Source organism: Solanum lycopersicum, chromosome 11, assembly GCF_036512215.1.
Source record: "Solanum lycopersicum chromosome 11, SLM_r2.1".
NCBI lineage: Eukaryota > Viridiplantae > Streptophyta > Magnoliopsida > Solanales > Solanaceae > Solanum > Solanum lycopersicum.
This window is the reverse complement of record NC_090810.1, coordinates 18,161,852-18,172,621: the sequence shown is the minus strand read 5'-3', so window position 1 is coordinate 18,172,621 and position 10,770 is coordinate 18,161,852.

Here is a 10,770-nt window from a genome sequence, read left to right as displayed (position 1 = left end):
CTTTTTGAGTCTATGGTTTTATATGCATCAATGAAAGTGTAGAGTAGGGATTCTAGCTCCCTTTTTGAGTATGAGCTTAGATTGTCTTGTATGTGATGAAGACTAACCTTTTCATTTGTATCTTCTTCTTCTTTATCTTCTTCAGAGTCTGATCCAGCCATGAGTGCTAGTATGGTTTCTTGTGATCTGCAGGTTTCCTTTCCTTGGTTTCCACTACAACAAGAGCAAGAAAATCATAATCATCTTCTTGTTCTAGTGCAAGAAGGGACTGGTTTTCTGTCTCATCACCCTCAGACTCTTCCACGGATGAATTCCCCATTGCTGCAAAGGCCCTCTTCATTGACTTATCTGCCTCTTGAGTTGTCATTCTTCTGTTTGAGGGGACAAACTTATCCTTTTTGATGTCTTTGCCCTTCTCAAAGTTTGCCTTTTTTTGTTCTAAAGCCCAAAGTGGACAGAATTTGATGAAGTGATCTTGGCTCCCACACTTATGACAAACCTGTTCTTTAGTATTTTCAGATGGTTTTTGAGAAGCTTTCTTTTGAAAGGTCTGTCCTCTCTTTAGCATTCTGGTGAACCTTTTGGTTATGAGGGCAATATTTTCATCTTCAAAATCATCTGATGTAGTCTCTTTTAGAACCAGGTTCCTTTCTTTTCTTTTTCCTCCAATTTCCTTTTCTTGGTTTTTCTTGAGTTCGTATGTGATGAGATTACCAATTAACTCATCCATGGACAGTGAGTCTAGGTCGTGGGCTTCAGTGATAGCCTCGACTTTGCTTTCCCAAGTTTCAGGAAGGACACTCAAGAGTTTCCTTACTGCCTTTCCATTAGGCACTATCTCTCCTAAAGAGTACATCTCATTAATGATGGAGGTGAACCTGGTGTGCATGTCTTGAATAGTCTCCCCTTCTGCCATCCTGAACAGCTCATATTGCCTGTTCAAGTTATCAATTTTAGACTTCTTGACTTGCGTTGTTCCCTCATGATTAGTTTGCAGTGTTTCCCATATGGCTTTGGCATCTTGACAAGACGAGATTCGATTTTGTTCGTCTGGTCCTATCCCATATATCAGAATTTTCTTAGCTTTGGCATTGTTTTGAATTGCAAGCTTGTCTTCAGCATTCCATTCTTTTCTTTCCTTTGGGATTTTGGTGATTCCATCAGTTGCGGTTTTCATAGGTATGGTTGGGCCATCTAGAATTACTCCCCATAGATCAGAATTTTCGCCAATAAGATGGTCCATCATACGATTTTTCCACCATCCATAATATTTGTCATTGAACAGTGGTGGTCGTGTTATTGAAGCTCCTTCTTGTGGGGTAGGTGGTGCTGCCATTGAGTCTTTTCAACGTGTGAATATTTTATCGAAAAGACCTGCTCTGATACCAATTGAAGAAACCTTACCCCAGAACAAGAATCAGGTTCTTGTTAGTTGCTTTTAAGTAAAGACACAAACACTTATTGAATTAAAAATCTTCCTCACTCAAGGAAGGAAAAACCTCGTTTTATTAATTCAACTATAAGATTTTGTGATTACAACTCAATAATCAAAAGTCTTATCTATACTACCTCCTCGATTGACTCCAATCGATTCTCCAAAAGGCCAAACCCACCTTTTGTTACAACTCTTACTAACACTCAACCCTACAAAGAGTCAAACCCACCCTTTGTACAATAAACTGTAAATTACAATCAAAATAAAAAAACAAGACAAATAGTTCTACACGATAAAACCTTCTCACTCAAGAATGTTTTAAACATAGCAATCCTATCAACCTTGAAGACCTCAGTTTAATGAATAATTCTCCCTTGTTCTCTGCGTGAAGTCGTGCCTTTCTTCCTTTGCCTCGTGCTTTTCTTATAGAGTTTATTTTGCCTTGTACAATCCTTATCTGATAAGGTAAGGAAGTTATGTTTAAAAAAGGATTCTTTTTTAAAGTACAATCCTTATTATACACAACTTCATTCCTTAATAATATATTTAAGGTTTTCCTTATTTGTATTAACTTGTACCTTTAATATATTATTTTTGGCTTTGACAAATAACTCTATTTTACTTGATCTTGGACTCTAGCTTGACTTCATTTGCTGCGTACATTTTCTACTGTTCTTTGCGCTTCTTGTCTATCATCAAAACATGTATTATCAATTTTATCGTATTCTATCAACTTCATTCATAAATGAATCCCAACCTTCATCCCTAAGTTGTTGCAATCGATTCTTTGCCACTACAATGAGTAACATGGAATTTGCAATGTCTTGCTCTTTCTTTTGAAAATCAGCATTTAAATCATTTGTAATTGCTAAATCAATGCGCATGAAATGCAACATGAAGACAACATCAAATGTTAAACATGCTATAAGATATCATTTTGCCTTACATTTCTCTTCAAAACGAGCATTAATAACAATAACATCAAGTTCATTAATGATAGGACCAAATATGAGGATAAAATTGTTAAAATATTTGTAATGAGGTAGTATCACCTTCTCTTGCAAGACCTAATTCTTGATTCAAGACCTTACCCGTTTCATGATCACCTTTACGTAATGCCTTTTCAGTTTCTTTTGCTTGAGCTTCGCGAAGTTTATCTCTATGATTGCAAGAAGCTCCTACCATATTTAGTATATCATAAACCAATAACAAAAGTTCTTGCACTTAATCACATCTTTTAGAAATCGCAACAAGAGTTGAAGTTGATGAACAAACTAATGAATAGAATGAGCACATTTACTTTCTTGTTGTATCACTTTTTTAACCCATATATATCACCTTGCATATTACTTGATCCATCATAACATTGTCCACGTATATAAGATTGACTTAAAGAATGTTGAGCAAGTAAATTAATAATTCCATTCCTTAAAGACAAAGCACTAGTATCTCAAACATGAACAATACCAAGAAATCGTTCCATCACACTTCCCCTTCTATCAAAATATAGTAAGACAATAGAAATTTTCTCCTTACATGAAATATCACGAGATTCATCAACTGATATTGAAAAGTGATCATCATTTAAATCCTCAATTCTACACTTAATTGTTTCAATCTTACATGCATTGATAATATCTTTTTGAATATGTGGAGAAGTTAGTTGATTATTATTTGGAGCTTTTTAAAATGCACTGTCAATATTATCACATAACATTGCATACCAAGAAATTATCTTAATATAATTACCTCCATTAGAATATGATACATCTTCATGATGGCCCCGAAATGCCAATCCTTGCTTCAAAAGATATCTTATCACATTAATTGCAGCTTCCAAACGAGTACGATATTCTGACTTTTGGTGATCAGATTGTTTTGAAAATGCACTTTGAATGGATTGTTTTTGTCCACCCCACTCCCACCTCTACTTCAACCATCTTATACTTTAATAATAAGAAATAATCTTCCATGAAATTACTCTATCATCACCCTATGTTAGAAGTTTAACAATTGGCTTCCTCCAAAATAGCAAAACATACATAGATCTTCAATTAATAAAGGAACAAAGGCCTCATAGACAATGGCTCAGTAATTCAACAAAGGGGATAAAGGGAAGAACCTTGTTTAACACTACTCTTAGATGATCCAAAAAAGCAACAACATTATATTGTTTATATATCTAATAGAACACTTCACTAAAATTCAAAATATCTTAAGAAACCATAACTAATAAGAAATAGCCCAGAAAATATTGCATATATTCGTTAAACATATGATCACATATTTTTTGGACTCATCATTCGATTCCGCAGAAGAGACATCAATATCTGGGTCAGTAATTCGAATCTCTGCTGCTTCTGATTTTCTCTTTGGGATCACCTTTGCCTCATGCTCTTCTTGGTTGATTGTTTTGCCTGTAACAAAATAATAATCCTATCAATCATCAAATTAGTTGCATTCAGAAAGATTTTTGGCCTCCTATGCTGGAAAAATAAGTGGTCATGAAAGAGGGATTAGATAGAACAAAATTGATTAACGGTAAAGCATGTTTTGTAGTTCGTCTCGATGAGATAGAATGTGTCTAACATGTTAGTGGTACAGGAAGTGAAAAAGCCAACCACACAATAGTTACTTGAATGCTACAATTGAAATATATTTCACGGTGGATTAACCAAAAAATCATAAAGATGGTGGCAATTCATTAGAATAAGATATAAAAAGGAATTCTTTAAGACATTGTTTGGTTCAAGTAATTAATCATGATATCCTCTATATATTTTGAGGTTAACCTATCTCGTATTTGATTGAAAATATTACCTAGATCGTTGTTATCAAATACCTAGTTAGTTTACCAGTACGAATGTTGGGATGTTGGTCGTGCTCCTCATAACCTTCCCTTATTTCTTGAAAAGGATATTTGAATGCAATGTATTACTACTAAATAGATTCATTTAATAGATAATAAAACAGTTAAGATGTTTACTTACCTTGATCAATAACATTAGCATTAGCTTGAAGGTTAACTGGAATATCTTTCTCGATTACATAAGCATTAGCTTGAAGGCTAAACTAGAATATCTTCCTCAATCTCAGCAGCATTAGCTTGAAGGTTAAGTGAAATATCTTCCTCTTCTTCCTCGAGTACATTAGCATTAGCTTGGAGGGATGGAATATCTTCGTCTTCTTCCTCAATTACATTAGCATTAGCTTGGATGACTGGAATATCTTCCTCTTTCTTCATCTGATTCAATCTCTTGATCTATTGGATATTCAAGTTTAGTTGTACTCTGATCATATATAGTGACATCAAAGTGAGAACGAGGGTTATATGTGAATACTAATAAGCTCCTAACTCTTATTGAGTAATAGCCACAAAAATAATTCCATCCTTTAGCTAGCCAAATTAGGCCTTGAGTATTTTCCACTTCAACCTCTCATGCTTTTCCATGGGGAGCCTCAAGAAACACGGGGCTTAACATGTTCTTGCAACGTCTTTCTGCAAATACTAGTGGAATCCTGTGTGCAAAAGAAATTTGAATTGAGTTTCATACTGACAGATCGCAAATATACATAATTAGTTTAACATATATCTTGGACTGAACACACATAAGCCAATACAAAATACACTCCAATGTTAATTAATACAATGAGTTGTAGGTCTTGTAAATTTCTTGCCTCATAAGCTAGCTCCTTCTGTTGAATAAGGGCTAATATTCAATGTTTACGTGGTATCAAAGTAATACACATCCATATATATGTATTCAACTTGTGACTAATTACTTCTACATGTACTAGCTACCTCCTATTAACACATTCTTATATTTGGTTTATCAAATGTTGAATCCTCCAAATGTCTATCCTTGGGCGTGAAAGGAATTTTTTTTATCGAGAGAATGAAATTTTCTTCTTACATGATAATTTTGAGAAATTTCATTCAATTAGACCCATATAAAAGTATTCTAATCGTTGGATCTAAATCAATAGTTAACAACGATTGAAATTACACTTGCACTAAAAAAAGTTGAAATAGGTGAGCAAAACCATGATTTGGAGGGAAAAAAGGGGGTGGAAGTTTCTAGGGAGGTTAAAAAAAGAAAAAGAACAAGATTTGGAAGATGAAGAAAGTAATTACCAGATGGCATAAATATATGAGGAAGTAATCATTTAGATGAACTTATAGTTGTTGGGAGAAGACTTCCTAAAATAAAATCCATGAAAGTTGTTTACCATAACAGCAGTTGAGGAATGGATGGGAAAGTGGAGGAATGCTTTTTTTAGGACTTTGATGCACGAATTACAAGGACAGTGCAATGTGTGTCTCACGAGGACTGTCTTATATGTGACTCACTTGATGCTTATGACTGACTCACAAGGATTGTCTTATATCTAAGTCACATGATGCATGTAACTGACTCATGAGAAGTGTGTAATGTACAAGGCAAAAGAAGTGTTTGACTAGATCTTTTTTATTAGATTATGAAAATCTGTCTTTAAAATTTTTTCAAACTTCAACCCTAATTTTTTGAGGGAGTTTCATTGTCACTCACAAAAGTTTTATTTTTTAAAGTAAAATACAGATAGAAACATAACTTCATATTTCAAAAATTACAATTGTGTACGCTTTGTCAGAAAAAATGTGATAAAAAAGAATAAAATGCATGAGATAAGGCCTTTGCTGGTTTGGCTCCCTCTTATTCTGGTCTACACTACCCTCATCCCGTACCAAGGAGGCACTAAGAAAAATTACGTAATGGATATGCCTTTCAATTATTCTCATGTCTTAGAACATCTCCAATCTCTCTTTCTTTTTACTCTTAAATCTCTATATTTTGAGAGTAAAATATAGAATTGGTTCTCCAACCACTCTCTGTTTAACTCTCTATTCTTCAATTATAGAGAAATGAATAGTAGTTCCCCAAATTTGGAGAACTACCATTCACCTCTCTATTTTACTTTTTGATTATTATAATATTATTTAATTATATTAACAATTTAATCTTTATCATTTGTAATTATTTTCTAATGCAATAAAACATTTACAAGTACTATTTTCGCCAAACTAATACTACTTCCGTCAAATTAATGAATTTTATATAACTTTAAATATGTAATTTAAAGCTATTAAAATATTATTTATATTATATAAGATTGTTAATTAAGTCTCTAATATTTGTAATTATTTTCTAGATAATATCTAAAACACATTATTGATTTTTAATTCTTATTGTAATTTTAACTATGTAATTTATATTATGATTATTTTTCATTATGAATTATGCACAAAATTTACATGATAATCCAAACTATCTACTTTTTATGTTATAGTGATAAATTATTAAATTACACTTTTTAAATAGCATGAAATATTTGATTCAGTTATCAAAATGGAATATGGGAAGTAAATTAGTACATAAAATAATTGGATAAAAGATGGAATTGTTAATGTATAAAAATTTTAGCTACACATAAAAAATAAGGATAAAAATGCTCATTTGAACTCTTTAATACATTAATAGAACATTCATGAGAGTAACATAATAGTCTTGAAAGTTGAGTATTTATATAAAATTTAAAATAAAGTTTATGATTATACAACATTTATGATACAATTATATTTCATTAATGATTTCACTTTTATTTTAATGTTTCGCTAATATGTATTATATATAAAATTTATCGCAATTTATGTTATTTAGAATAAAATATAATTTTGTATTGAATGAAGAATTTGGAGAAAAAAAATTGTATTAAATAAAGATTATAGAGTGATTATTCTCAAAAAGAAAAAATGATTTATATCATGAAATTAGAAAATAAGAATGAAACAAATAATAATATAATATTGAGGAGAGAGAAAAAAAATTCTTTTTTAGAGAGTAAAATAGAGATTTGAGTTGGAGTTGATAGTATGAAAAATAGAGAACTCTATATTTAAAGAGTAAAATAGAAGATAGGATTGGAGATGCCCTTAAGCACGAAAGATTTCTCTCATTTCATCGATTTTTTTGGGATCCCACGATAAGGTGTTACAACTAATACAATTACCATATCAAGTTTCAATTACAATAATAGTGACAAAAGGTATAAAACAATCAAATTAAAACACGTACTAAAAGAAATGCGTAATTATCAACTAGTAGTACAACACTGCATTTTCTTTATTAAATTAAATTGAACAATTATAAAGATAAAAAGTGCAGCATTTTCTTGCGTAAATTAGTTTTGATGACAATAGTTTTGGGGTTTTTAATCAAGCAAGGCTCGACTATTGTCTCCAATTGATTTGATTTTCTCGAAATCAACTAGTGGACTTGAAACTATAGATTCATTTTCTAATCCACGTGACTTAGACAAGAATCCAATATTTTACCCATCTAGTGATGTTTTGATTGAATTTCGAAGATCGCGATACCAATTAAGATTATTCTTTAGCATATATCTTATATATTATTAGAATAGAATTAACATGCTCAACTCTTTCTAAAATAAAGATCCATATATACATTGGTTCCTTTCTTTTAAAAAATGAAGGAATTAACACAAAGTAGTAAAACAGAATATGCATCGAAGTTTAGATAACTTAACAAGTGAAATAATATTATATTCATTTAGCTGAAGGAAATATAATGACATTAAACAGAAGTTTGAATCCATTCAAACACAAACTCCTTTAGCTTGAAGTACCATGTCACTATGTCTATGGTCTGTTAATTTGAAGGATGCATTATCATATATAACTCTTATTCATCACGTAATAATTAGAGTTTTAAAAAAATAATAGATAACTTATGATTTTGAGGCGTGAAAAATCACTTTCTCTCAAGAATTATAGGGATTACAAGAAATTCTTTATTAAAATACAATAAAGCCTGAAACCTATTAGCAATTGAATACGTTGATAGAGTGGGTAAAAGTCCCACATTGATTGGGGAATGGACCGGTGGTGGTCTTCTTATATAGACTATGAAATCTTTCCTTCATGAGCTAGTTTTTAGCATTTGAGTTAGGTTTAGGTGTCATATATTTAAATGATATCAAAGATAGGTTCAACATCGGTTGGGGTACTACTGGTTCGCACGTCAGTTGAGTTTAAACGTAAATGGGGGGGGGGGGGGGGTTCATTGGTTGAAGAATGGGTTAATGGTCTCCTTATATTGACGTTGGCAAACCTCCCCTCATGAACTAGCTTTTGGGGTTGAGTTAGTCCCAAGTAGTGTCATATCTCTTACATACACCACACCCGAAAATTCATCGTATTTATGGAAGCGTCAAGGTGACCTTTTCGGAAAAAATCTCATTTTCTGAATACATGCAACCTTTTTGTTCACTTATATTTTTTTATATTAATTTAAATTTTAGATAAATAAATTGATTTAAATAAATTAAAATCTTTTATTAAATATTTAAGATCACAAATTATGGAAGTCTTGTTGCTATATAAATATTATGACATTCATATTTATAATCACTTATTTCAACAATTATTTTTGATATTTCTTATAATTAAGTGAGTCAAATTTTATCACATGAATTGAAACAAGTAAGTTATTACTTGTATTACTGTTAAATTCTAATTAAACGCTTTGACAGATTTCATTATGTTCATACCTAATAAATTAGATAAGACGGTTTACTAAAGCCAACTGAAATATCATCATCTAATTGTCCTCCTTATACGAGTCATGTTTTTTATGGCTTAAAGTCACTTTTGACAACAAAGGAATGAAGACAGAGGCGTGACTACATACTTGGCACTTGGCAATGCACACAATATTTTCAATCAGCCTATTTTAAATTGTCCCACATTGGTTGAAGGAATGAGGTGTATATCTTGCACATTTTGTGCCTCATTATCCATCCTCTATCAATTATAGGTCAAAGATTCATTTTTAACAGGGTGGCAAAGAGAGACATGACATTTTTGTATATGTCCAATTTGTGAGAAACTCGATTAATTCACACTCAGAATTATGTCTATCGATCTTTGGTCGTGAAAAGGAATATTTTTGCCAAAGTAATGAAATTTAATTTGTATTCAAATTACATTGGATTTTTAGAAATTCTATTTGATTTAGACTACTAATCGTTTGATTTAAATTCACAATTAACAAGGAGGGAAATTAGAGTTGCACTAACATAGAGCTAAGAATCAATCAGTGAATTCAAGATAAAAAAGAGAAATTAAACAAAGAAGATGGGATTAAAGTACTAACAAGATGTCAATATTCAACTACTCAATGTTTAGGCACAAAATACAATTTTTATTGAAAAATCTAATGATGCGGTCTAGAACGAGACAAAAGAGGTAGACCTAAGATTTTGCCCTAATAAATCAATGAAGAAATTAAATCTACTATTTGTTCATAAACTTTGGATTAAATGTTGAAAATCTATCTTCGAAAAATATTGAAGTTTCAAAATTTGGTTCTTTTTTTGGAGAACTTTCACTTTCAGTCATAAAAATTCAATTTATTTCCAAGTAAAATGTATGTTCAAACATAAATTCAAATTTCAAAATATTTTAATTTCATAAACTCAAATTTTCAAATTTCAACTTTAATTTATACACAAATAAACGGGAATATCATGCATGATACTTTGTAGTTCTCGTGGTTATATATATGATATTTTGGTGGTTTGAATTTCCAAACACGTCTACTTTGAATTATGAGTGTGAGCCAATCTTAAATGACCTCATTTAAGGAAATACTTACCGTTTGAGTTTCGATGACGATGTCCTTTAGAATATTTCAATTGATTTAGGTATATAATCTTGAATTCAACAAGCTCTTATATATAAAATATGAGTCAAAAGATTTAATTAGAAATACATGTGACACATTTAAAGAATATGTGGAGAAGAAATTTATCTTCATCTTCACCCTCATAAGGAGAAAAAAACTACCATAAATTATAGACAAGATGATGTGATACATCTCTAAATAATGAATATATCTCAATAATAATTATACATCATATTATTTATTTTATTCTACCTGTAATTACTAGTAATATTTAATAACTTCTTCTTCATTTGCCATTATTTTGATACCAATTATGACATTTATTATATTTATTATATTGCCTTAATAAGCTTTTTCCCAAAAAGGAAATTTGTAGATGTCATACAGTTTTTTTAACTTAAAATCGGTCAATAACATATTTTCCAACTTAAAACTGTTCCATAAACATATTTTCAATTTAAAACTGGTCAATAAATATATTTTCCTAGATACATTTTAATCTATGACATATTTTTAAAGATATTATCATTAACAGGCCTTAAGCTATTTTCGTGATTTTTAATATTTTCCACATAAAATATATATTAT